The sequence below is a fragment of the Rutidosis leptorrhynchoides genome, chromosome 11 (assembly GCF_046630445.1).
Source record: "Rutidosis leptorrhynchoides isolate AG116_Rl617_1_P2 chromosome 11, CSIRO_AGI_Rlap_v1, whole genome shotgun sequence".
Lineage (NCBI taxonomy): Eukaryota > Viridiplantae > Streptophyta > Magnoliopsida > Asterales > Asteraceae > Rutidosis > Rutidosis leptorrhynchoides.
The window spans coordinates 224,712,187-224,737,827 of NC_092343.1; the positions used below are offsets into that span (position 1 = coordinate 224,712,187).

Below are 25,641 nucleotides of genomic sequence, written 5' to 3' on the forward strand. Positions count from 1 at the left end.
CATGTATTCTCAGTCCCAAAATATAATAAAAGGGAGTAATGAAACTCACTATACTGTATTTCGTAGTAATTATGCTTATGATGGCATTGAACAAGTGCAAGGTTGGCTTCGGATTCACGAACCTATATCATTTATATATATATATATATATATATATATATATATATATATATATATATATATATATATATATATATATATATATATATATATATATATATATATTAACACATATAATGGTAGTCGAATAAATTTATATATTATTAGTTATTTAATTTTTATTTTAATTAAGTGTTTCATTAATAACCTAATTAATTATATTTATTAATATTTATTATAAAAGTATTAATATAGTTATGTTATATGTAATAAATATGATTTTAGATAACTAATAGTTATTTGATAAAATAATATTGATAAAAATAATAAATAAAAACTTGTTTTATTTTACAATAATAATAATAATAATAATAATAATATTTATTTTGATAATAATATTGATAATATAAAAATAATAACATTAATGTCAAAATAATAATAATGATAGTAATAATAATAATTTTGTTAAAAAAATGATAATTTTTCTAATAATGATAATAATAATAAAAATGATACTTTTAACAAAAATGAGAGTCTTCAATAAAAATGATACTAATAATAATAATAATAATGATAATAATAATAATAATAATAATAATAATAATAATAATACTAATAATAATAATAATAATAATAATAATAATAATAATAATAATAATAATAATAATATTAATAATAATAATAATATTAATAATAATAATAATAATAATAATAATGATAATGATAATGATAAGAGTAATAATGATAACTACCTCTCAAGACAAAGTTCCAAAAATAAATGCCTATGCCCAGGCTTGAACCCAAGACCTCTCGCTAACAGACACAACACCCTAACCATCGAAGCAGTTCAGTTTTTTCTGAAATTATAGTCCATTTATCAATATTTAATCCATTTCTGTTTTCTATGCCTAGCCTGCCATCGGCCCAACTGCACAACTCTTGGCCGAAAACAAAAACTAACCTCTCGGCCCAATAAGTAAACAGTTTTCGATCCAATAAACATGAACAAGAAGCTCGACCCAACAAGTTACAATTTTGGCCCAACAATAATGATACATGAAATGATCTGAGTGGTTCGTTTTTAATATAAAAAAACGAAAAAGAAATTGGAATGGTGGGTGTGGGGTTCTTCTGGAAACAAAAGAAATAACATCTCATCATCTTGTACCAACCATTCTCATCATTAACTTGCTATTTAATTTAAATAATACGATCACCTCAAACTCATAATGAGTTATATTACGTGAGGTAGAAACAACGTCATCACCGGAAAACAAAAAAAATGAGATCAAGGACGGAATACATCCGATCAAAAGGAAAACAAACGTTGACTGTAAAAGAAAGAAAGGGCGAAGCTAGAAAGGAAAATAGATAAGCCGAGAATGAAATACGAACAAGGAGGTGACTGTCTTCAGAAAATAAAAATAAAAATTTTGGGTTACAATAGGTGGGAATAACCTGAAAAAAGGACGACTTTGAAATGATTCACTCAGTAGTTGTTTGCGGGTCTAAAATAGAAAACAAAATAGCAATCAATCAGTAAAACGAATAAACGTGGTGGTAGTTTGGTGTTGGAGTAATGTTTGATGATTAAACCGGGTGATAGTTATGGTGTCCGGTTTGTGATTAAAACAGAAAAGTCGAGCAAGGTTGTGGGTTTTGGGTTCGATGTGGTGGCGGTTGTAGGGTGATATGTAGTGGTGGTCGGTGATGGCTTGTAGATTGAAGATGGTAATGGTGGCGATGGTTCTTGGTTACAAAGATAGTAAAGAGAGAGATACAGATAGAGAAAGAAAAGATGGGAGAGAGAGATGGAGGTAGGGTGGTGGCGACGATGGGTTCAAGTTTGCAACTGTAGTAGTCGCCATTGTTGCAGGTTCGATGGTTGTTGATCAAGGTGTTGGAGGATTACGAAAGAAGCAACAAAATAGTTTAATGGTGGTGGTTCTCAAATGAAAATATATGGTTTGTTAGTGGTGTTTGCGAGAGAAAACAAACAACAACAAAAAAAATAATTGTTGTATGTTGATTCTTCATGGTGACTGCCGTAATAGTGTTCGTGGGGTGATGGAAGGCGTCCGTTGGTGGTGATGGGTTGTAGTACAGTGAAGAAAAAAATAAATGATGGTGTTTGAAATGTCCCGTTCTTATTGATTAAAAACGTTCCATATTAATTGATTTCGTTCCGAGGTTTTGACCTCTATATGAGACGTTTTTCAAAGACTGCATTCATTTTTAAAACAAACCATAACCTTTATTTCATAAATAAAGGTTTAAAAAGCTTTACGTAGATTATCAAATAATGATAATCTAAAATATCCTATTTACACACGACCATTACATAATGGTTTACAATACAAATATGTTACATCGAAATCAGTTTCTTGAATGCAGTTTTTACACAATATCATAAAAAAATGGACTCCAAATCTTGTCCTTATTTTAGTATGCAATAGCGGAAGCTCTTAGTATTCACCTGAGAATAAACATGCTTTAAACGTCAACAAAAATTTTGGTGAGTTATAGGTTTAACCTATATATATCAAATCGTAACAATAGACCACAAGATTTTATATTTCAATACACATCCCATACATAGAGATAAAAAGGTTTGACGTACTTGTGTCTATTTTGTAAATCATTTATAAAACCTGCATGTATTCTCATCCCAAAAATATTAGATTTTAAAAGTGGGACTTTAACTCACTTTCACAGATTTTTACTTCGTCGGGAAGTAAGACTTGGCCACTGGTTGATTCACAAACCTATAACAATATATACATATATATCAAAGTATGTTCAAAATATATTTACAAAACTTTTAATACATTTTGATGTTTTAAGTTTATTAAGTCAGCTGTCCTCGTTAGTAAACTACAACTAGTTGTCCACAGTTAGATGTACATAAATAAATCGATAAATAATATCTTGAATCAATCCACGACCCAGTGTATACATATCTCAGTATTGATCACAACTCAGACTATATATATATTTTGGAATCAACCTCAACCCTGTATAGCTAACTCCAACATTCACATATAGAGTGTCTATGGTTGTTCCGCAATATATATATAGATGGGTCGACATGATAGGTCGAAACATTGTATACGTGTCTATGGTATCTCAAGATTACATAATATACAATATAAGTTGATTAGGTTATGGTTGGAATAGATTTATTACTAACTTTCACGTAGGTAAAATGAGTAGTTTTTATCAATCTTGTTTTACTCGCCATTTCTTCGTTTCTAATCCGTTTTGAGTGATTCCAGTGGCCACGGTTTTGTATTGAACTTAACTTTATGAATCTAAACAGAAAAAGTATAAGTTTATAGTTGGAAATACAAGTTACAAGTCGTTTTTGAAAGAGGTAGTCATTTCCGTCGAAAGAACGACATCTTGATGACCATTTTGAAAAACATACTTTCACTTTGAGTTTAACCATGATTTTTGGATATAGTTTCATGTTCATAAGAAAAATAATTTTTCCAGAAGTATAGCTTTTAAATCAAAGTTCTTCTTAGCTTTTAATTATCCCAACCAAAACAGCCCCCGGTTTTACTACGACGGCGTATATCCAGTTTTATGGTGTTTATCGTGTTTCCGGGTTTTAAATCATTAAGTTAGCATATCATATAGATATAGAACATGTGTTTAGTTGATTTTTAAAATTCTAGTTAGAAGGATTAACTTTATTTGCGAACATGTTTAGAATTAACTAAACTATGTTCTAGTGATTACAAGTTTATAACGTTGAATAAGACAGCTTTTTATGTATGAATCGAATGATGTTATGAACATCATTACTACCTCAAGTTCCTTGGATAAACCTACTGGAAATGAGAAAAATAGATCTAGCTTCAAAGGATCCTTGGATGGCTTGAAAGTTCTTGAAGCAGAATCATGACACGAAAACAATTTCAAGTAAGATTTCCACTCGAAATAAGATTGTTATAGTTATAGAAATTGAATTAAAGTTTGAATATGATTATTACCTTGTATTAGAAAGATAACCTACTGTAAGTAACAAAGGTTTCTTGATCTTGGATGATTACTTGGAATGAATTTAGAAAACTTGGAAGTAAACTTGCAATCTTGGAAGTATTCTTGATTTTATGAAACTAGAACTTTTGGAATTTATGAAGAACACTTAGAACTTGAAGATAGAACTTGAGAGAGATCAATTAGATGAAGAAAATTGAAGAATGAAAGTGTTTGTAGGTGTTTTTGGTCGTTGGTGTATGGATTAGATATAAAGGATATGTAATTTTGTTTTCATGTAAATAAGTCATGAATGATTACTCATATTTTTGTAATTTTATGAGATATTTCATGCTAGTTTCCAAATGATGGTTCCCATATGTGTTAGGTGACTCACATGGGCTGCTAAGAGCTGATCATTGGAGTGTATATACCAATAGTACATACATCTAAAAGCTGTGTATTGTACGAGTACGAATACGGGTGCATACGAGTAGAATTGTTGATGAAACTGAACGAGGATGTAATTGTAAGCATTTTTGTTAAGTAGAAGTATTTTGATAAGTGTCTTGAAGTCTTTCAAAATTGTATGAATACATATTAAAACACTACATATATATATATTTTAACTGAGTCGTTAAGTCATCGTTAGTCGTTACATGTAAGTGTTGTTTTGAAACCTTTAGGTTAACGATCTTGTTAAATGTTGTTAACCCAATGTTTATAATATCAAAAGAGATTTTAAATTATTATATTATCATGATATTATGATGTACAAATATCTCTTAATATGATATATATACATTAAATGTCGTTACAACGATAATCGTTACATATATGTCTCGTTTCAAAATCATTAAGTTAGTAGTCTTGTTTTTACATATGTAGTTCATTGTTAATATACTTAATGATATGTTTACTTATCATAATATCATGTTAACTATATATATAACCATATATATGTCATCATATAGTTTTTACAAGTTTTAACATTCGTGAATCACCGGTCAACTTGGGTGGTCAATTGTCTATATGAAACCTATTTCAATTAGTCAAGTCTTAACAAGTTTGATTGCTTAACATGTTGGAAACACTTAATTATGTAAATAACAATTTCATTTAATATATATAAACATGGAAAAGTTCGGGTCACTACAGTACCTACCCCGTTAAATAAATTTCGTCCCGAAATTTTAAGCAGTTGGAGGTGTTGACGTATCTTCTGGAAATAAGTGCGAGTATTTCTTCTTTATCTGATCTTCTCGTTCCCAGGTGAACTCGGGTCCTCTACGAGCATTCCATCGAACCTTAACAATTGGTATCTTCTTTTGCTTAAGTCTTTAACCTCACGATCCATTATTTCGACGGGTTCTTCGATAAATTGAAGTTTTTCGTTGATTTGGATTTCATCTAACGGAATAGTGAGATCTTCTTTAGCAAAACATTTCTTCAAATTCGAGACGTGGACAGTGTTATGTACAACCGTGAGTTGTTGAGGTAACTCAAGTCGGTAAGCTACTGGTCCGACACGATCAATAATCTTGAATGGTCCAATATACCTTGGATTTAATTTCCATCGTTTACCAAATCGAACAACGCCTTTCCAAGGTGCAACTTTAAGCATAACCATCTCTCCAATTTCAAATTCTATATCTTTTCTTTTAATGTCAGCGTAGCTCTTTTGTCGACTTTGGACGGTTTTCAACCGTTGTTGAATTTGGATGATCTTCTCGGTAGTTTCTTGTATTATCTCCGGACCCGTAATCTGTCTATCCCCCACTTCACTCCAACAAATCGGAGACCTGCACTTTCTACCATAAAGTGCTTCAAACGGCGCCATCTCAATGCTTGAATGGTAGCTGTTGTTGTAGGAAAATTCTGCTAACGGTAGATGTCGATCCCAACTGTTTCCGAAATCAATAACACATGCTCGTAGCATGTCTTCAAGCGTTTGTATCATCCTTTCACTCTGCCCATCAGTTTGTGGATGATAGGCAGTACTCATGTCTAGACGAGTTCCTAATGCTTGCTGTAATGTCTGCCAAAATCTTGAAATAAATCTGCCATCCCTATCAGAGATAATAGAGATTGGTATTCCATGTCTGGAGACGACTTCCTTCAAATACAGTCGTGCTAACTTCTCCATCTTGTCATCTTCTCTTATTGGCAGGAAGTGTGCTGATTTGGTGAGACGATCAACTATTACCCAAATAGTATCAAAACCACTTGCAGTCCTTGGCAATTTAGTGATGAAATCCATGGTAATGTTTTCCCATTTCCATTCCGGGATTTCAGGTTGTTGAAGTAGACCTGATGGTTTCTGATGCTCAGCTTTGACCTTAGAACACGTCAAACATTCTCCTACGTATTTAGCAACATCGGCTTTCATACCCGGCCACCAAAAATGTTTCTTGAGATCCTTGTACATCTTCCCCGTTCCAGGATGTATTGAGTATCTGGTTTTATGAGCTTCTCTAAGTACCATTTCCCTCATATCTCCCAATTTTGGTACCCAAATCCTTTCAGCCCTATACAGGGTTTCGTCTTCCCGAATATTAAGATGCTTCTCCGATCTTTTGGGTATTTCATCCTTTAAATTTACCTCTTTTAAAACTCCTTGTTGCGCCTCCTTTATTTGAGTAGTAAGGTTATTGTGAATCATTATATTCATAGATTTTACTCGAATGGGTTCTCTGTCCTTCCTGCTCAAGGCGTCGGCTACCACATTTGCCTTCCCCGGGTGGTAATGAATCTCAAAGTCGTAATCATTCAACAATTCAATCCACCTACGCTGCCTCATATTCAGTAGTTTCTGATTAAATATGTGTTGAAGACTTTTGTGGTCGGTATATATAATACTTTTGACCCCATATAAGTAGTGCCTCCAAGTCTTTAATGCAAAAACAACCGCGCCTAATTCCAAATCATGCATCGTATAATTTTGTTCGTGAATCTTCAATTGTCTAGACGCATAAGCAATCACCTTTGTTCGTTGCATTAATACACAACCGAGACCTTGCTTTGATGCGTCACAATAAATCACAAAATCATCATTCCCTTCAGGCAATGACAATATAGGTGCCGTAGTTAGCTTTTTCTTCAATAACTGGAACGCTTTCTCTTGTTCATCCTTCCATTCAAATTTCTTCCCTTTATGCATTAATGCAGTCAAGGGTTTTGCTATTCTGAAAAAGTCTTGGATGAACCTTCTGTAGTAACCAGCTAGTCCTAAAAACTGGCGTATGTGTTTCGGAGTTTTCGGGGTTTCCCACTTTTCAACAGTTTATATCTTTGCCAGATCCACCTTAATACCGTCTTTGTTCACTATGTGATCGAGGAATTGAACTTCTTCCAACCAAAATGCACACTTTGAAAACTTAGCGTACAATTCTTCCTTCCTCAATACTTCTAACACCTTTCTCAAATGTTCACCGTGTTCTTGGTCATTCTTTGAGTAAATAAGTATGTCATCAATGAAAACAATGACAAACTTGTCAAGGTATGGTCCACACACTCAGTTCATAAGGTCCATGAACATAGCTGGTGCATTAGTCAATCCAAACGGCATAACCATAAACTCGTAATGACCATAACGCGTCCTAAAAGCAGTCTTTGGAATATCATCTTCTTTCACCCGCATTTGATGATACCCGGAACGTAAGTCAATCTTTGAATAAACAGACGAGCCTTGTAGTTGATCAAATAAGTCGTCGATTCTCGGTAGTGGGTAGCGGTTCTTGATGGTAAGTTTGTTCAAGTCTCGGTAGTCGATACACAACCTAAATGTACCATCTTTCTTCTTGACAAACAAAACAGGAGCTCCCCACGGTGATGTGCTTGGTTGAATGAAACCACGTTCTAAAAGTTCTTGTAATTGACTTTGCAGTTCTTTCATCTCGCTGGGTGCGAGTCTGTAAGGAGCACGAGCTATTGGTGCCGCTCCTGGTACAAGATCTATTTGAAATTCAACAGATCGATGTGGGGGTAATCCCGGTAATTCTTTCGAAAATACATCGGGAAATTCTTTTGCGACGGGAACATCATTGATGCTCTTTTCTTCAGTTTGTACTTTCTCGACGTGTGCTAGAATAGCATAGCAACCTTTTCTTATTAGTTTTTATGCCTTAAAATTACTAATAAGATGTAGCTTCGTGTTGCCCTTTTCTCCGTACACCATTAAGGGTTTTCCTTTTTCTCGTATAATGCGAATTGTATTTTTGTAACAAACGATCTCTGCTTTCACTTCTTTCAACCAGTCCATATCGATTATCACATCAAAACTCCCTAACTCTACTGGTATCAAGTCAATCTTAAATGTTTCGCTAACCAGTTTAATTTCTCGATTCCGACATATATTATCTGCTGAAATTAATTTACCATTTGCTAATTCGACATATATTATCAACAAGGTCCTAGTAATCAACAAGTATCCAACAATACTTACAATCAACAAAGACCTATTTTTCAAAATAAACCACCACAAACTGATGGTAAAAAGCCAAATTTAGAAGATATGATGTCGAAACTAGTTGAATCTAAAACTTAATTTTTCACATCTCAGAAACAAACGAATGAACAAAATGCTCAAGTATTTAGAAATCAACAAGCTTATATCCAAAATCTGAAACAAGAAGTAAGCAACCTAACAAAGTTGATAGGTGAAAGAAAACCTAGAATTCTACCTAGCGATACAAATGCTAACCCCCGGAATGAAACAGCTAAAGCCATTACCACAAGAAGTGGTATTACACTTAAACCACCTGAAATACCTGTAATTTCTGATGACTCTATTCCTACTCCACAGGCACCACAGCCTGAGCAAGAGAAGGAAACAGAACCGGTAGTTGAAAAGGTTAATGAAGATAACACAGTTAAGGCTAAAGCTTATGTTAAACCATATCAACCACTGCTTCCTTACCCGAGTAAAATGAGAAAAGAAAGACTTGAAGCCGAGCAATCCAAATTCTTGGATATGTTTAAACAGATAAATGTAAATCTTCCTTTGATTTCAGGAATGCCAAGATATGCTAAATTCCTGAAAGATCTAATCACAAATAGAAAGAAAATGGAAGAACTCTCGGCTGTTACTATGAATGCAAATTGTTCTGCAGTGCTGTTGAATAAGATACCAGAAAAACTTTCAGATCCAGAAAGTTTCACAATTCCATGTTTTCTGGGTGGTCTTAGTTCAATAGAAGCATTGGCAGACTTAGGTGCTAGTATAAATTTAATGCCGTATTCACTATACACTAGCCCTCGTAGAATTGAAACCAACACGAATAAGTATACAACTAGCCGATCGATCAGTAAAATATCCTAGAGGGATAATGGAGAACATGCTAGTTAAAGTTGGTACTTTAGTATTTCCAGTAGATTTTGTTATTTTGGACATGGAAGAAGATTCTCGAGTTCCTCTCATATTAGGAAGACCATTCTTAAACACAGCTAAAGCAATAATAGACGTGTTTGGTAAGAAACTGACCCTAAGTATAGAGGACGAGAGTGTTACCTTTTCTGTTGATAGAGACATGCAACAACCTCAATCTACGGATGATACATGTTATTATATTCAAACTATAGATTCACAGGTAGAATTGTTAGAAGAATTTCCAGAATTACAAGGAACAGGAGAATGTTCTTTAGGAGAAGGAACTGAACCAATTAATGAAGCTGAAATGGTAGCTACACTTATGGTAAATGGATATGAACCAACAACAGAAGAAATTCAAATGTTAAAAGAAGAAGACAGATATTGATATAAATCATCGATAGAAGAACCACCGACATTAGAATTAAAGCCACTTCCGACCCATTTGGAATACGCTTATTTACATGGTAAATCTGAATTACCTGTAATAATATCGTCTTCTCTTACTGAAAATGAAAAATCTTAACTCATTTCTGTGTTAAAAGCTCATAAACCAGCTATTGCATGGAAGATTCATGACATTAAAGGCATAAGTCCTTCGTATTGCACACATAAAATCCTTATGGAAGAAGGTCATAAAACATATGTGCAACGCCAACGAAGACTAAATCCTAATATGCAAGATGTTGTTAAGAAAGAAATTATTAAACTTCTTAATGCAGGTTTAATTTATCCAATCTCTGATAGTCCATGGGTAAGCCAGTTCAATGCGTACCTAAGAAGGGTGGCATGACTGTCATCACAAATGAAAAAAATGAGCTTATTCCTACTAGGACTGTAACAGGATGGCGTGTCTGTATTGATTATAGAAAATTAAATGACGCCACCAGAAAAGATCACTTTCCCTTACCTTTCATTGATCAAATGTTGGAAAGGTTAGCTGGAAATAGTTACTATTGTTTTCTTGATGGTTTCTCCGGATACTTTCAATTTCCAATAGCACCTGAGGACCAAGAAAAAACCACGTTTACGTGCCCTTATGGTACTTTTGCTTACAAACGAATGCCATTTGGACTTTGCAACGCCCCTGCAACCTTTCAAAGGTGCATGATGGCAATTTTTCACGACATGATAGAGGAATGCATGAAAGTATTCATGGATGACTTTTCAGTCTTCGGTAATACATTTGAATCATGTCTAGTTAATCTTGAACGAATGCTTATTAGATGCGAGCAATCAAATCTAGTTCTTAATTGGGAGAAATGCCATTTCATGGTTAAAGAAGGCGTCGTTCTTGGACATAAAAATTCAAAGGAAGGAATTGAAGTGGATAGAGCTAAAGTAGATGTAATTGCTAAAATTCCACATCCCACTAATGTTAGAGGAGTTAGGAGTTTTCTAGGGCATGCCGGTTTTTACCGACGTTTCATAAAAGACTTTTCTAAAATTGCCACTCCTATGAATAAACTCCTAGAAAAGGATGCTCCATTCATCTTTTCGGATGAATGCATCAAATCTTTTAATATTCTTAAAGAAAAACTCACTAATGCGCCAATCATGATAACTCCAAATTGTAATCTACCATTTGAACTCATGTGCGATGCAAGTGATTTTGCAATGGGATTCGTTTTAGGACAAAGGATTGAAAAATGATTTCAACCTATCTATTACGCTAGTAAGACATTACAAGGAGCACAAACGAATTACACAACTACTGAAAAAGAACTCCTTGCTATTGTCTTTGCTTTTGACAAATTTCTTTCATATCTCGTTCTAGCAAAAACGGTGGTCTATACCGACCATTCTGCTCTTAGATACCTATTTTCGAAACAAGATGCCAAACAACGATTAATTCGTTGGATCTTACTCTTACAAGAGTTCAATATTGAAATCCGAGACAAAAAGGGAGCAGAAAATCTCGCCGCTGATCATCTTTCTCGTCTTGAAAATCCCGAATTAGAAGTTCTAAATGAATCGGCCATACAAGATAACTTTCCTGATGAATATCTATTGAAGATAGATTATAGTGAAATTCCATGGTTTTCAGACTATGCAAACTACTTAGTATTTGGATTCCTTGAAAAAGGGTTGTCGTACCAAAAACGAAAGAAATTCTTTAGTGATATAAAACACTATTTCTGGGAAGATCCACATTTGTTTAAAATTTGTCCCGATGGAATAATACGCCGATGCATATTCGGGGATGAAGCCAGTCAAATCTTAAACCATTGTCACACAGAACCAACATGAGGGCATTATGGGCCTCAACTCACAGCAAGAAAAGTCTATGACACTGGATTCTATTGGCCTACAATTTTCAAAGACGCACACCTTCTTTGCAAATCCTGTGATACATGTCAAAGGGCCGAAAAAATAAGTCAACATGATGAAATGCCACAAAATGTCATTCAAGTATGTGAAGTATTTGACGTTTGGGGTATTGACTTTATGGGTCCATTTCCAAAATCTCATAATAATCTCTACATTCTCGTTGCTATTGATCATGTATCTAAATGGGCGGAAGCACAAGCTCTCCCGACTAACGATGCACGAGTTGTAGTCAACTTCTTAAAACGTCTTTTTGCTAGGTTCGGAATACCAAAAGCTTTAATAAGTGATCGGGGTACTCATTTTTGTAACAATCAACTTGAGAAAGTTCTTAAAAGATATGGAGTAACTCATAAAATCTCAACCGCTTATCATCCACAAACAAGTGGAAAAGTTGAAAATACCAACCGAGCTTTAAAAGGTATTCTAGAGAAAACCGTAGGATCAAATCTGAAGGAATGGTCCATGAAATTGGAGGATGCACTCTGGGCTTTTAGAACAGCCTACAAAACTCCAATTGGAACCACACCTTTTAGACTCGTTTATGGAAAAGCATGTCACCTTCCAGTAGAAATTGAGCACAAAGCATTTTGGGCTTTAAAGACATGTAATCTTGATTTGCATGAAGCTGGACGTCTACGGTTAAGTCAACTAAATGAATTAGAAGAATTAAGACATGAAGTATATGAAAATTCGTTAATCTATAAAGAAAGAACGAAGAAATGACATGATAAAAGAATCAGAAGTTCAAAAGAATTTAAAGAAGGAGACAGAGTCCTTCTTTTTAATTCACGATTCAAGCTATTTCCTAGAAAATTGAAATCTAGATGGTCTGGACCATTCATAGTCAAAAGAGTTTTCCCATACGGAATAATAGAGTTAATAAATTCAAATGGGATTAAATTTAAAGTTAATGATCACAGAGTTAAACATTACATACATGGTCCAATGGAAGTTGACAATGAAGTCAATCATAATTTCACCACTCAAGAAAACCCTCAGAATGAAAACATAAATATGTTATTAACAACATATGAAAAACCAAAATTGGAAGACGGGGAAGCTTCAAATTAGAGTGATGAAGAAGAATTCCTATACAAACCTCCCATTCCAAGAAACGAAGAAAAATGTGAACAAGAAGTTCAAGTAGAAGTGAAAGAACCAAGAAAAGATCACTTGGGAAAGGTTAACAATCCAACTCTACTTACTAAAGTAGGAGACTCAGGTGAATTTATCATTTCTTGCTTGCTTAACGATGGTGCTATGTATAATGGACTCGCAGATTTAGGAGCAAGTGCAAATGTTATGCCTCTTTTCTTATACAAAAGATTAGGTGTGGGTAAATTAAGACCAACCAAAATAGGTGTTCAATTATTTGATCAAACCATTAAACACCCGGTTGGAATAACAAACAATTTACTTGTTAAAGTGGGAAGTTTGACCTTTGTTGCAAACTTCATAGTTATTAATATGGAGGAAGACCTTGATATTCCTCTAATTTTAGGTCGCCCATTTTTAGCAACCACCGAGGCATTCATTAATGTAAGAGAAGGTAGAATGACACTTACGGATGGTGACAAATCGGTTACCTTTGTGAACCAAAAGTTTAGATCTCCACCAACCAAAACTGTTGAACCAATAAAAACGCCTAAGTGTGGGGAAGATGAAGCAACAACCAATGATGACCTGATAACAAAGAATCCAGTTGTTGATACGAAATTAGATGAACCCATTTTTAACAATACAACGAAGAAACTTTATAAACGGATTCAAGATGCTAGGATTAAGGGGAACTTTAAGTTATGTAACCGATTAGTATCCAATTTGTCGCCTAAAGAAAAGGCAATGTTAGTTGAATTTGTGAAAGTTATAGTGGAAATCAACAATTGGCTTGAAGCAAAAGTCAGAGATATACAAGTTGTTGATAGTCCAATTGAAAACGAAGTTAATCACAATTTCGACACCAGAGCTAACTAAGTGTGGAGAGATTCGAATCTTTTAAGGGTAATATGTATTTTTGTTAGAGTTAGCTATTCTGTTTTAATATAGTTATCGAGAATGGAATCCGAATGGTCTTTCCCTAGCAGACCCTAAAGAACTAGTCTTCTCCCTCCATTCTGAATTTTTATTATTTTAGGTTTTATGAGATCAAGAATTCCTTTGATCTGAACCATGGTCTACTACTACACGCTATGCTTACTAAATGTAATAATAACATCTTCCCGAGTGAACCGGTATCATTCATAAGAGGCAAAATGGACGAAGTGAGGAAAGAACTCAGGAAAGACCACCATTTACTCTCTACGACCTCAACCAAGCCTATCAGTACACCTATAACCAATCGTGGAACCCGACCAACAACATGAACTGTAACCCCTATCCAGATTGATACAGTTCCCGTTGGTGATTTTTATCTTTTATTATTTTTATTTACTTAAGTTTAAAACATATAATATTGTGATACTTTTATGTAATTTTTAACATTTTTTTTATTTTGTTACTAATATTTCGTATTTATAATTTGAAAGTGGGATGTTAAGTCCCATTTCAAATTACCATGCATGTTTATATTTGTATTTTATGTATTTTATTTCATGTACACAACAGGGTAAAATAGCGCATTTTCAAAGACTGACATTAAGTTCAGCAAAAGCAATTAATTTTGATGACAAGATGCAAAATATATGTGAAATAACAACTGCAGGAATGAAAAAATGATGTGCACCATTTATCATTCAACATAAACAACAATATGTTTGGAAACTTTGGTAAAATTTAATCATTTTTCTACGCTAATCACCCTCAATAATTTAAATTGTACTGATTTCTTGCAAATGAGGGCATTGCAAGATCTTAAGTGTGGGAAGGGGTTAAATTCTTTCAAGATTTTTAAAATTTTAAATTTAAACACTTGGTTACCATTAAAAATACTAGTAACACAGTAGTTGTATTAGAATCTAGTGCTCTCTGATAATAAAGAACATACCTAGTCTTATATACTGACTACCCAATTCTAGTAAAATTTTTCAAAATTTTCAAATAAATGAATTCAAAATCATGTTTATACATATTTATGAACGATAAAACTAGGTGTTAACACCGAAATTATTGTTACCTCGTAAAGGACATAAATTGAGAAACAACCCAAAATGTTAGAATTCATTTAAAATGGAATAGAGGAAAATAAAAAGGCAAAGAAAGGAAAATAAAAGCCAAGTGTGGGAAAAATTTACCAAGTTATTTAGAACATATGTCACATATTTTTGTACAAATAATTGAAGATACTTTTGTTTTGGACGATATTAATCAGTTTTACCCAGTTTATTGTAATATAAATGAAATTTAAAAGGAAGTAAAGTCTTCCGGGAGAAAAATTCACGCGCTTCTTGATTTAGGTCAGGAAGTTGTCGTCCAGACCAGTTGTAGAGTCAACGAAAAACCTTGAAAAGTTTTCTCAAAAATCAGCTGGAAATCCACGGACCTCAGTATCAAATAGGGTCGCCAAGTGGTCAGACTTATCCTAACCATGAGAGGATTTGTCTTGTACAATGGGGGGCACCGTGCAAATTAGCTTATAAGACTAATGAATCAGATCCCCAGAAAGGATAATCTCCTTAAAGATCAAAAAATCAGCTTTTAAGACTGATATTACTCAATCCTTGAGATTGACCTTAAAGATTGAGATTTCAAACTCATGGAATTCAATGATATCTAAACTCGAGCTTGAACGAGAAAATATTTTGATCAAATTACAAACCGATTTGTTTTCTGAAAACCTATTTTCAATGCGTTCATTACCATTGAACGTAAATCCTAGGAATTCACCTGGAATTCATTAGGTCACCTGAACCAAATCGGGTGTCAACCGTAAGAACGGTGGTTGCATAGCATGGTCGAAGACAGGACCTTGTGCCAGACTGAAAAACTATAGGGTGATCTTTACTATTGCTCCTACAAAGGATAGTAATTGCATCCGACATGATATAGACCATAATCAAAAGCATGTCACGGGACATTGCCTTAACAGTTGCTTATTCAACGCTTTCCTTTACAACCGGACGGTAGTTTACCGAAAGGTAATATACGAAGCAAGTATATTGGACGTGTTGCTTTCCTAATACAAGGTTAGCAAGTGGGTGACACAAAACCGCAAGTTTTGAGCTAAAAGTTTCAAATCTGAAACCCACAAAACCCACAAAAACAATTTGCAAACACCGGTGAAGGGTTATTCTGAAAAACTTGTCTAGGTTAAAATCTAGATTGAATTTTCAAAAAGATCAAATGTTTTCATAAAGATCCAATTTCCTTAAGGATCTAAATTTTCATAGTCATGTGGGACTGTAAACAACAATGTTACTACCATTGTTCATACCACCGTATAGAAATCACTGATGTACAAAGTGTGAAGAATAAAGAAGTGATTCTAGTATTTTTATTTCATGACTATATTGCTTGAGGACAAGCAACGATCAAGTGTGGGAATATTTGATAATGCCAAAAATGAACACATATTTCATAGCATTATCCTTCAAGAAAAACAAGCTTTTAGTTGCAATTGTTCTATTTACAAGTGATATTCGTTTAAATAATAAAAGGTGAAGACAAAAGACAGATTCGACGAATTGAAGACGCAAATGATCAAAAAGCTAAAAAGTACAAAGTACAATCCAATTGGTTCAAATTATTGATGAGAAACGTCTAAAAATTACAAGAGTACAAGCCGTGAAACACAAAGTACAAGATATTAAATTGTACGAAAAGGCGTTCAAAAATCCGGAACCAAGACATGAACCAACTTTCAGCGTGCGACGCAACGGACCAAAAATTACAAGTCAACTATGCACAAGAATATAATATAATATATAATTAATTATATATATTATTATATATTATAATTATACGCAGCCCACGTTTTGAATTTGATCTATGAGCTGGATTCCAGACCTCCGCACTCGCGGAGCTTTGATGAAGAAAACCTCCGCACTCGTGGAGCTCAACAGTGAAACGTAGGCCTATAAAAGGCCGCACATTCTGATCGATTCATTACCCCTTTTCTTTCTTTTCTATATACGTAAATATAAATATATATATATATATATATATATATATATATATATATATATATATATATATATATATATTTATAATTTTAATTTTAATTTAAGATTAATAATATTAAGGTTATGTTAGCGAATGTTTTAAGTTTATAAGTCAAAATTCTGTCCGTGTAACGCTAAGCTATTAATACTCATTGTAAGTTATGTTCAACCTTTTTATATTAATGTCTCGTATCTAAGTTATTATTATGCTTATTTAAATCGAAGTAATCGTGATGTTGGGCTAAATATTAAAGACTGGGTAATTGGGCTTTGGACTATAATTGGGGTTTGGACAAAAGAACGACACTTGTGGAAATTAGACTATGGGCTATTAATGGATTTTATATTAACTAAATGATACCTCATTAATTTAATATTAAAGGTTACAAATCGACGTATCTATAAATAACCACATACACTTAATCGGGTAAGGTGGGCGGGATATCTATACATACCAATAATTGTTCATTTTACCAGACACGGGAATGGATTAATAGTCAATAGACTCGTTGAAACAGGGGTAGATTACATTCAAGGGTAATTGGTGTAATTGTTAACAAAGTAGTAAAACCTAGGTTTACACGCAGTCGATAACCTGGTGTATTCATTAAACCAAGTATTAAGACCTTGTTACAGTTCGAATCTCCAATTAGTTGGAATATTTGACTTCGGGTATAAGGATAATTTGACAAAGACTCTCGCACTTTATATTTATGACTGATGGACTATTATGGACAAAACTGTATGGACATATCGAATAATCCAGGACAAAGGACAATTAACCCATGGTAATAAACTAAAATCAACACGTCGAACATCATGAGTACGGAAGTTTAAATAAGCATAATTCCTTTATTTTATATCTTATCGCATTTTTAATTATCGCAATTTTATTTATCGTCATTTTATTTATCGCACTTTAAATTTTTGCACTTTTATTATCGTTATTTACTTTACGCTTTAAATTAAGTTATTTGTATATTTAATACTTTACTTTACGTTTTAATTGTGACTTAAGTTTTAAAATCGACAAACCGGTCATTAAACGGTAAAACCCCCCTTTTTATAATAATAATAATAATAACACGACTTATATATATATATATATATATATATATATATATATATATATATATATATATATATATATATATATATATATACATAAATATAGTTTAAAAATATAGCGTTAAACTTGGCTAGCTCCCTGTGGAATGAACCGGACTTACTAAAAACTACACTACTGTACGATTAGGTACACTGCCTATAAGTGTTGTAGCAAGGTTTAGGTATATCCACTTTATAAATAAATAAATAACTTATGTAAAATTGTATCATATTTAATAGCATTTTGCAATAAAAATATAACTATTTCGTACCCCTCTACTTTAACATCAATAATATCCTATTTTTATTTTATTAATTTTTAATAACAACAACATATAATACTCCAAATTATATTTTGAATTATTATTTATATATACATACACAAATATCTATTTACAATTAATTGTTCGTGAATCGTCGAGGACGGTCGAAAGTCAAATTCATATATGAAACAGTTCAAAATTTTGAGACTCAGTTTAATAGACTTTGCTTATCTTGTTGAAACCATATAAAATTAAGTTTAAATTTGGTCGGAAACTTCCGGGTCGTCACATATACGACATCGTTTACAATCATTTAATTAATCAATTGGATTGGGCAATTGATTATTCATTATGGCCAAGTGAATAAATTAATGTATCATGGACTAATTAAAACAGGGGTGGATTACATACAAGGATAATTGGTATAATTGTTAACAAAGTATTAAAACCTTGGATTACACGCAGTCGATAACCTGGTGTAATTATTAACAAAGTATTAAAACCTTGTTACAGTTCGAATCCCTAATTAGTTGGAATATTTGACTTCGGGAATAAGGTTAATTTGACAAGCATTTTATAATTATGATTGATAGACTATTATGGGTAAAACCCAGATTGGTATCAAATAAGCCAGGACAAAGGACAATTGACCCAGAGTAATAAATTAAAATCAAAACGTCAAACATCATGATAACGGAAGTTTAAATAAGCATAATTCTTTTATTGTATTTCTCATCGTACTTTTAATTATTGTCATTTTATTATTCGCAATTTTATTTATCGTCATTTTTATATTGTTATTTATTTTACGCACTTTATTTATTATCATTATTATTTATGCTTAAAAATATAAAATCGACAAACCAGTCATTAAACGGTAAAAACCCCCCCTTTTATATAATAAACACTTATATGTAATTATATATATTTTGTATAAATATAGTTGTTAAAAATATAGTACGTAATCAACCAGCTCTCTATGGAACGAACCGGACTTACTAAAAACTACACTACTCTACGATTAGGTACACTGTCTATAGTGTTGTAGCAAGGTTTAGGTATATTCCATCCGTAAATTAATAAAACTTGTGTAATATTTCGTCGTATTTTGTAGTAAACAATAATAGTATTTTGTACACCTCCGCTGCACACATCCAGTTTTTGGCGCCGCTGCCGGGGAGCTAACGCTGAAGGAAAACGCTATATAAAAAAATAATTATTAAGTTTTAATCTATTTTTGTAAAAATATATATTAAATTTTAAAATATATATATATATATATATATATATATATATATATATATATATATATATATATATATATATATATATATATATATATATATATATTTTATATATTTTATATAAAGTATAAAAGTATTTTTATTAAGTTCTTAAAAATATAATTCTAAATAATACTTATATATTAATTTTATAAATTTTATAAATTAAATACATATATAAAAAAATAATAATAATAAAAAAATGATTTGAGCCTGCAAATTTGAACCTGCATAAACATTTTGAATCTACATTCCATGCAACTGCATGGCTCAGATGACCAAAACTCATGCGATCGCATGAGTTGGTCTGACAGACCTGACCTCGTACGCCATTTAATGCTGTATTAGGGTTATAATTTAATTATTATTAATTAGGATTAGGGTTTTAATTTAATAATAATTAGTTTTAGTTTTAATTAATTTTGTATTTTAAGTTTTAATTAGTTTTATCAATTATATAAATTTAGTACTTTTATAAAATATAATATAAAAATAATATTTTTATAAAATTTGTATTTTATCATTTTAGTTATAATTTGTATTTTTATCGTTTAATCGTAATTTGTATATTTTTCATTCGAAATTAGTTTTAAACTTAGTATTTTGCCGTAGTTATTTTATATTTCTAGATTTTTAGGTTTTGCCGTAAAATCCCTTAAGTGCTTTTTCTTTATATTAAGATTTAGGCGCTTTAGAATTTTGCGATGCAGTTTTTAGATTTTAGTGCCTTTTTAAGTAATTTCCGTTTTTCCGTATAGAATTGCATTTAAGTTTAATACCTTTACACGCAATTTTTAGTTTTTAGTTTTTAGACTTTTAAGTTTCGACGTTTTTCTTTCTTATATTTATTTTTCGACGTTTTTCGACGCGCTTTTTCTTTTTCATTTCTACGCTCTAGTTTTTAGGACATAGAATTTTCGTTATTTTCTTTAAATTTTGAAGAAAAATTATAAAAAACGATTAAATTGATAGACATCCAAAATTTTTTGGTTCGTAGTAATAGTTGGATTTGTTAGTGGCGAGTTGTGGGCTTTCGATTTAAAGGGTCCTGGCTACCTGCTGCATCTATTGGCTATTCGAAACGTGGGCAAAATTAGAAAAAGTCTATTAATTTGATAACTTATATAATTTTTATATTTATAACTAATAGGATTTTCAGTGAATACACCGAGAAAAACGTTCACCACCTTTCATACGTTCACCACCTGTAACCCGATCAAGACATCTAGCCAATATTATCGCCGTTAATTTTTCTTTAGAATCATCATCTAGTCGAACAAGTACTCCAACTCAAATTTTCGATAATCCATTTTTTGAACCCGACTTCACAATTTAGAACCCGGAGGATATTCAAGGATAATTCCAAGATCCTGAACCACTAATCATTCTTCCTGAACCACAAACCATTAAATTAGAATCTTCAAGTGATTCGGATTCAACAAATTCAAATATGGCAGAAATGGAACATCAAAGTATAGAAGACCGAATGAGAGCCACACGCACGGGCCAAGGTCACGTCATTATTAAGCCAGATGTTAATGCGCCAGATTTTGAAATCAAAGGACATATCCTACACATGGTCACTAATCAATGCCAATTCGTTGGTACAGTAAAAGAAGATCCAAACGAACATCTTCGAACTTTTAATAGGATTTGTAATATATTTAAAATCTGAGAAGTTGAGGATGAAACTATTTATCTTATGTTATTCCCCTGGACTTTAAAGGGAGAAGCCAAAGATTGGTTAGAATTATTACTTGAAGGGGCGATTGACACATGGGATGTTTTAGTTGAGAAATTTCTTAAATGATTCTTTCTGGCATCTAAAACCGTGAGACTTCAAGGAGAAATTGCCACATTCATGCAAAAGCCAAATGAAACGTTATATGAGGCATGGACAAGATTCGGAAGGATGTTGAGAGGATGTCCTCAACACGGTTTAGATACTTTTCAAATAGTGCAAATCTTCTATAAAGGCGTCAATGTCATCACACGAAAAGACATCGACACAACAGTTGATGGTTCTATTATGAAGAAAACCACAACTGAAGCTCACAAGATAATTGATAACACTGCCTCCCACTCGCATGAGTGGCACCAGGAAAAAGATATTTTTCGTTCATCTAAAGCGGCTAGAACCAATTATAGCCAAGACTTTGATTCCGTTTTCGCAAAAATAGATGCTTTCAAAAGACGAATGGAAAAGATGAATAAAGATATTCACGCAATACGAATCAGTTGTGAGCAATGCGGTGGACCACACTTAATGAAAGATTGTCACATTGAACAAATAATGGAACAAAGAGAGAATGTTTCCTACATGAACCAAAGGCCGGGAAATAATTATCAACCACCAAGGCCAAACTTCAATCGAAATCAAAACATTCTTTACAATCCAAATGGTCCCAACAATAACTCGTACAACCAACAAGGTCCGAATAACCAACCAACTCAAAATAACACTTTCTATCAACAAAGACCTAACTTGTATAAACCACCACAACAAACCGAAGAGAAAAAGTCAAATCTGGAAGAAATGGTACAAAAGCTAGTTGAATCTCAACCACAATTTATTGCAACTCAAACCCAAACGAATGAGAGGTTTGATCAGTCATTTAGAACTCAGCAAGCTTCCATTTTGAATCTAGAAAAACACGTAGGTACTCTTGCTAGCATGATGACTGAGAGGGAACAAACAAAGCTACCGAGTGATACTGAAGTAAATCCTGGGAATGTGAATGTTAATATGGTGTCAACGAATTCTGAAAAACCAGCACCAGAAGATGGAAATGTTTTAGATGTGAGTAACAATGAAGAAGTTACAACACCACCACCCGAATATGTAAAGCCAGTGGTGGCACCATACAGACCACCCATCCCGTTTCCAAGAAAAGGAGTTAAGTATGAGAAAGTAATAGGTAATAAAATTTGTATTGCCTCTGGAAAGCAGAAGAAGAATAAGAAAGTGTAAGAAACAAAAACCGTAAAAGTAAACCCGATGAAGACAGTTCCACCAAAACTTCCACCCAGGTTGGGTGATCCGGGTGAATTTATTGTTCCTTGTCTACTTAGTGATTATGTCATGTATGATGCACTAGCAGATTCAGGTGCAAGTGTGAGTGTTATGCCTCTTTCGTTATATAAGAGATTAGGAGTAGGTGAGTTAAGTCCAATAGAAATGAGTGTTCGACTCTTTGATCAAACCATTAAGCACCTAGTTGGAATTGCTGACAACCTACCCGTTCAAGTGGATAATTTAACCTTTTTAGTCGAATTTATTATTATTGACATAGAAGAGGTGTGATGCCCCGTACAAACCATCATATACGAATCATCAACAACAGGATCATTACAAGGTCAAGTACTACATGCGTTTTCAAAAGAGCTTGCATTCAATAATAAAGTGATGTCTAAACCAACATCGAATGTTTTACAATCCAAAAGCAGGCTTCACTAAGTAGAAGCAAATAATAATTGTATGTGACCACAACGGTCGTTACAAGTCATAGTTCAAAAGTACGAAAGTTTGAATGCAAAGTAAAGTAGTTCATGCGTTGTCAACTCTAAGCAGCGGGTGTCTACAGCACAACAAGTACACAGCGGAAGTAAACCTTACGCACCTGAGAAATACATGCTTAAAATGTCAACACAACGGTTGGTGAGCTATAGTTTAAGTATAACAGTAATGTAAGTAGGCCACGAGATTTCAGTGCTACAACGAGCGTTTCAAAAGTATGTAAAAGTATATGCTTAACCGTGGGCACTTGGTAACTAACTTAACGTTTATACCCCCTGAAAGTACACTTGGCAAGTACGTACGATTATGAAGTATTAATCACTTGTTAAATGCTAGCGCGACTAGCCCGAGTGGGGATGTCAAACCCTATGGATCCATATCTAAGATTCGCGTTCACGGTTCAAAAACCGATGATTAAATGTTACCGAGCTAAAGGGAATGTTTATGCCGTTGTATAACCCACACATATATAAGTTTAAGTACTCGTGCCTAGTATGTAAAACATAAAATCCGCATGTATTCTCAGTTCCCAAAATAAGTTAAAGTAAAAAGGGAATGCTATAACTCACAATGATAATGTAGTCGTAAAGTCGGTTCGGAAAACGTGTGCAAGTAATCGGTCCGAAGGTCCTCAACCTAAGTCAAATAGTACTAGGTCAGTAAATCGTCCGAATAGTTTTAAAAGTATGTAATTAAGGTCTTAAGGGTCATCATCATTCATCATTTAACAAAAGGCGTAAAGTGAGTTTCGTTTATGAATGTATTTTAAAACAAAGGCTGACTTCAGTCAGTCACCACGCCCTCTACCCTCACTGAATTAAAGTGAGACCAGTGGCCATGGCTCCGTATATGAGTCCCTTAAGTGTGCTAAAAATTCCAGAAGCAAACTCGTCTTCGTTTGACCGTGGTGACGGTGTAAGTGCGAGTAGGTCTGAAATTTCTGCACAACGTTAAAAGGACCTAGTGACGATCGGAGGGCCATAAATCCTAAACCGTAACTCGGATGAAGACGAGTCTTATATGAAAAGTTATCTACACGAACTGAGCTATCTGAAAGTAAAAGTTAAAGTAGCCCAGGTGTACTGGTCTGTTACAGAAACCAGAAAAACAGAAACTGTAAACAGAAAACAGAAAAGTAAATGGACATAGTGACGCTCGGAGGGCCGTAGATTCTAAACCGTAACTCGGATTAAGACGAGTCTTATATGAAAAGTTATCTACTCGAAAAGTTCTATCTAAAAATCATGGTCTCAGTAGCCCTGGTCTACTGGTCTGTTACAGAAACAGCAGGTCAGTAGGGTTTGGACAGAACAGTAAGTTTAAGTGAGTTCCGGTGGTCTTGGTGCTTGATGTTCATCATGGTTCTCATCCTTGGTGCATATAGCTTCAAGTATACAACTCATTGATGTGTTTTCATCGTCTTAACCAAGATTTGGCCATCATAACACTAGTGTAATTCTATGATACGAAGCACAACTCACTTAAGAGTTGTATGAAGTTTGATGAACCAAAGTTGCATCAAGATCATAGATTCAACACACGCATGAATTAGAAAGGTGATATTGTACCACAAACTTGAAAATAATAAGTGGTTAGTTTGATCTTGAAGATCCAATACCCAAAATTTAGATCAAACATATGTGTACAAAGTTATAATTAAAAGTTTCATTTGCATGTTCTTGAACTTTTAACTTTAGTTCAAGATAAATGAGGTCAAGGTTAACTAGTAACACTTTGACCATTATAACAAGAATCATGAAATTAAAAGTGTATGAAACGAAGAAGTAAACTAAATTTACAAGTAATAAGTTCATGGTTATTCATACTTTAAAGATTCAAGCCAAGGCTTTGATTCTTAAGAAAGTAAACCTCAAGTTTACAAACATGAATGCATGTATGATTTTTAGAACTTATGAACTTTAAATCTTTAAAACATCAATTGTAGAACCATAAACTAGAGAGTTTAGGTTCTTGCTTGTTCTTGAATAACAAGATAATATGAAGAACAAACTAGGGAGTTTGATTCTTTAAAACAACAAACAACTTCAAGAAGGTAATCAACAACAAGAACAAGTAATTAAACAACAACACAACCAAGTAAAAGAATGATGATGGTGGCGGTTTTAGATGAAGAGAAAGAAGAGAAAATAAATCTTGTTACTTACCAAGTAGAGAGAAGAATGCGAGAAAAATGAGAGCAAGTAAGAGTGTGTGTAAGAGTGGAGTGAATGCTAGTAATATGTAGTCAAAAAAAAACTTTGAATTCTCCCCCCATACCCACCAAGGTCACGGCCATATGGCCCTCCAATGGGGTGGTCAACATGCTAGATTCTTGCATGGAGTGTGGTGTTTGTGTGGAATGGGAAAAGGGGAATATATGGGGGAAGATGACTAGCATGCTTGTAAGTAACTTGTCTTCCACCTAGTTAATTATTCCAAGTGTCTTAAACTAACTATTTTATGTTTGAAAGTATTACTTACAAGTGTGATGGGCTAAATTAAGTCCATTTAATATGTAGGGTGGGCTTATAAGCCTTATTCATGAGTCCATTAGCTTTGTCAAGCCCAAGTTCAAGTATTTAACAAATAAATC

The 25,641-nt window shown here is 33.3% G+C and overlaps 1 non-coding gene across 1 annotated transcript; it reads right to left on the reverse strand.

Annotated features, from left to right (window-relative positions):
• Positions 1-21,365: 21,365 nt before the first annotated feature.
• LOC139878939 (small nucleolar RNA R71) lies at positions 21,366-21,472 on the reverse strand. Its single transcript, XR_011769800.1, has one exon. It is a non-coding gene; the product is annotated as a small nucleolar RNA R71 (small nucleolar RNA).
• Positions 21,473-25,641: the final 4,169 nt, after the last annotated feature.